This window comes from Pseudophryne corroboree, chromosome 1 (assembly GCF_028390025.1).
Source record: "Pseudophryne corroboree isolate aPseCor3 chromosome 1, aPseCor3.hap2, whole genome shotgun sequence".
Taxonomy (NCBI): Eukaryota; Metazoa; Chordata; class Amphibia; order Anura; family Myobatrachidae; genus Pseudophryne; species Pseudophryne corroboree.
The window spans coordinates 249,688,718-249,693,394 of record NC_086444.1 but is presented as its reverse complement, the minus strand read 5'-3'; the positions used below and the strand labels follow the sequence as shown (position 1 = coordinate 249,693,394).

Sequence of the window (4,677 nt, the reverse complement as noted above, 5' to 3'; positions counted from 1 at the left end):
TAGATTAAATGTTATGTCTGTATTGAAAAGGTCAAAGTGTTTAAATAAAGAGACAGTGCCAGGTTCATGCCGGTCACCCTGAAACGCACAAATTTACAATTCTAATGGAATCAAAGGATCTTGCAAATCAATTACTGGTAGTCTGACAGTAACAGGAAATAGTATTTGAAAGATAAAGATAAGTGGTGATACTGCTGTTGGTGTCATGTGACGCACATCATGTAAAATGATTCCTGCTCTACAACACTAGGTATTCCCTGTAAGTCTCCTCCTCAGGTACTGACCCAGCCCAACACTGTTTGCTTCCAAGATCGGACGAGATCGGGCACTGGCAGTGTGGTTTGATAGTAGAGAAGGTAGGTGGGTTAGACACCAATGAGAGTGCACCTAAATAAGAGAGTGTGACAGTGGTCACATAGGAAAAGTGTGGATCTGCTTTCTATGTTAGGCTGGATGCACCGGTGCCCACTCACGCAGGACCGTGCACCCTGGATCATAGATGAGAGTCCACGGAAAAAAGGAATGAATAAAAGAGGAATCACTGAAATTATGTAGATACAATATAATGTATTATGTAGATACAATATAATGTATATTGCGGTGATTCCCAAGTAAAGCAAGTTACTGAAAAACAGCATAAAAATATATGCCCGTCATAATACTTATAGGATCCTTATATTAGTTGTTCTATAGTAATTACCCCACATGCGAGGAAACAGATAAACTGTACACTGAAATAAAGACCATATGCCTGCTATTAAAGTGTCTGGAATTGACCTATTAGTAACTGTTTCTATTATTAGCCCCTATGAGAATGCCAATTGGAATAATAGCCTGGCTATGTTGTATGTGCAATCTGTATAAATAACAAAAGAGATAGAGGGGACACACATATGTATGGACTTAAGATAGGCCTGTCAGGGTCCTCTTTAAATAAACACTGTTATCTGTAATCCAATAAATAGATCATTAAATGCAGGTCATCTCCAGGAAAACCCAGATTAAAACTGACAAAAACAATTATAGCAGGCACACAGGGTGTGCATAACCTGTGAATGTTTCAGCAAAAGGGGTGTCAATCCATGTGCTAGGACTGGCGTCGGTGAACCCGCTATGTCCGCTATGTCCGGAAAAACGCGTTTCACCCCGCAGGGCTTGTTCACTTCCTGGATGTTATTATAAAATTAGCATTATACCTGCATTAAACCAAAAGAAAACAGAAGGAAAACATCAACACACCAACACTACTACAAATGGACTGCCATAATGCCTCAAAAGTATGTAATTCATCTCATGCATATTATCTGTCTTTTTAACCTATAAAAAGGCATCCCCAATTTGCTCACTACAGTTCTCTCTTATACAAACTCATGTATGTTTTTTGATGTAATGATTTGCTTGTAATTGTCATTGCATGTGTGGGGAAGTTGCTCAATGAAACAGTTTATTATTGCATGCTGACTGGTGTTTACCTCCTTTGATCATTTGGCCATTTGTGGTCAGGTGTACTATATATTTATATTTAGTGAGGTGTAGTCGTGGTGTAAAGGACAGAGTGTGATTACTGATTAGTAAAAGAAAACAAAGACCAAACACTGAGCAACATCACCAAACAGGTAATTTAAACTTGTGATTTATTTTGTACTTTCTTGACATGGCTACTAGTAACAGATGCACAGGCAAAATTCTTAAAGCTGTGTGTGCAAATTCTAGGAGCTTAGGAGACAAAATTCCAGAGCTAATTGCAAAAATGACAAAGGGATAACCTGGATATTGTGGCAATTACAGAGTCTGAGTCTGAATACTGTGTACAATTCTGGGCACCGTACTACAAAAAGGATATCCTGGAGCTTAAAAGGTACAGAGGAGGGCGACCAAACTAATTAAGGGCATGGAGACGATGGAATACAAGGAAAGGCTTGAAAGACTAGGCATGCTTACATTGGAAAAGCGGAGACTAAGAGGGGATATGATCAACATCTACAAATATATAAGGGGACAATACACAGAGCTTGCGTGGGACCTGTTTTTGGTTAGATCAACACAGAGGACTCGTGGACACTCGCTCAGGTTAGAGGAGAGGAGATTCCGCACAATACGGCGTAAAGGCTTTTTCACGGTAAGGACAATACGTGTTTGGAATTCCCTGCCCGAGGGAGTTGTAATGGCGGAATCTGTCAACACCTTTAAGAATGGGTTAGATAAATTCCTAATGGATAAGGATATCCAGGGGTATGGTGCATAGTCATGCATTATAGTTACTATAAATAGGGATAAAATGCAACGGCTGACAGCAGCATCAGTCAGAAATTTTAGTCAAATCATCATGCATAGGAGACAACAAATAGGTTGAACTCGATGGACAATTGTCTTTTTTCAACCTCAGATACTATGTTACTATGGTGCAATGAGAATCATGACTGGGACATAGCTATAATAATAATAATAATAATAATAATAATTTTATTTATATAGCGCTCTTTCTCCAACAGGACTCAAGGCGCTTTACAGACATCAAAAACAATGCACATGATACAGAGGATTTGAGTAATACAACAATTGACAAGCAACAGACATAAAAGAAAACCTTAAGCCCACAGAAAGCATAACGCAGGATTGGTGCAGGCATTTTGGGTAATAACTTCCAAGGGTTGTGTATTCCACCCTCACAAGGTACCAGGTGCAGCAGCCATATTAGGCGCTCGGCGTAGGATTACCCAGGGTGGGATAGTCCACCCCTAGAAGTGATGACACAAAATGGGGGTGATTTCAGAGTCCTACAGTTCAGAGTAGGGTTCCATCAAAACCATCAGGCCTATGTATTTTTCATCCCATCCACAAGTGTACCATATGGGGCAGCCATGTTGGGCGCACTTTGGAGGTTACACTGTGGGAGGTGAGCCATACAAGGGCCAAGGTCAAATGTGGGAAAACTGATGCTTATGTTGTAGTATGATGTACCCTGCATGTAGGGCACAATGGAAAGGTGTGCAATCAGTGGAGGTAAACATTACAGGAAAAACACATGGTGGAGTGGAAGCGAGCAATGGAGGAAAAAAAAAAAAAACAGGTAACTAGTGGCAGAGTAGGATTGGGCTAACATTTTGATTAGATCTTAGTACGGGTGGGTAGGATATACCAGGATACAATTTATTTAGGAAGGATAGAATGGGAAGAATAGGAGGAGGGGTAGCAATGTATGTAAAAAAAGCATAAATGCTACTTTAATGCAAAACATTGAAGACAAAACTGAGGCCCTTTGCGTCACCACAGAAACTGGGGAGAAGGATATTATTCGCATTGGGGTGATCTATAGACCACCAGGCCAGGGGCAGGATTTGGACAGGAACTTATTGCTGGATATCACTAAAATGGCTTTAAAGGGAGTAGTCATAATCATGGGAGACTTTAATTAACCTGATGTAAATTGGGAGGGGTCTTTTGCAAGTACAGCTACAAGTGGCAAATTTCTAAATTCCTTACAGGGAGCATCTCTCAAGCAATTGGTGAGGGAGCCCACTCGCAAAGACTCAATATTAGAGTTGATTCTCACAAATGGTGACAGGATATCAGACATATATGTGGGTGAGCATCTGGTATCCAGTGATCATCAAGCAGTATGGTTTAGTATAAAGACAGGATCTAACTCCTGTCACACAAAAACAAGGGTGTTGAATTTAGGAATACTGACTTTGCAAAAATGGGGAGATGTTTAAGTGATTCATTGGCGGACTGGAGGGACTTGGAAGGTGTGTAAGAGGTGAGAAAAACTGAAAAGTGCAATACTAAGGGCAATAGACATTTGTATCAAAAGGGTTAGGAAAAGCACCAGGAAAAGGAAGCCCATGTGGTTCACAAAAGAAGTATCAACTAGTGTGAAAGCAAAAAAGATGGCTTTTAGGAAATACAAACAGACTCAAAATAATAACGACAAAGAGGTGTATCTTGACAGACGGAAGGTTGGTAAGAAAGTGATCAAACGTGCAAAGGCAGAAGCTGAGGAGAAAATGGCCCAGTCAGTAGATAAAGGGGGCAAAACTATTAATGAAAGGAGAAAATCAAATGGAGGAATAATAAGACTTTTTATTATGTATTTATTACCAGTTATTTATATAGCGCACACATATTCTGCAGCGCTGTACAGAGAATATATGCCCATTCACATCAGTCCCTGCCCCAGTGGAGCTTACATTCTATATTCCCTACCACATGCACACAGACACATTCATACTATTGTTTATTTTGTTGGGAGCCAATTAACCTACCAGTATATTTTTGGATTGTGGGAGGAAACCGGAGTACCCGGAGGAAACCCACGCAAGTACGGGGAGAATATACAAACTCTGCACAGTTAGGGTCATGGTGGGAATCGAACCCATGACCTCAGTGCTGTGAGGCAGTAATGCTAACCATTACACCATCTGTACTGCCCCAAGGCTTATGACAGAGAGTGAGAATTTGGTGGAGGGAGACAAGGCAATAGCAGATCACCTAAATCATTATTTTTGCTCAGTATTTACTACAGAAGGAGAAGGGAAGGGGCCACAGTTAAGCTGTAAGGACATTCTTAAAAATAAGGTAGATGAAACTACATTTACAGAGGAGTAGGTCCTAACATAACTTTCAAAACTAAAAGTGGATAAATCAATGGGACTAGATGGGAAATACCCAAGGATT

At 40.4% G+C, this 4,677-nt stretch overlaps 1 pseudogene; it reads right to left on the bottom strand.

Annotated features, from left to right (window-relative positions):
* Window positions 1-235: 235 nt before the first annotated feature.
* On the bottom strand, window positions 236-353 carry LOC134948905 (5S ribosomal RNA; annotated as a pseudogene).
* Window positions 354-4,677: the final 4,324 nt, after the last annotated feature.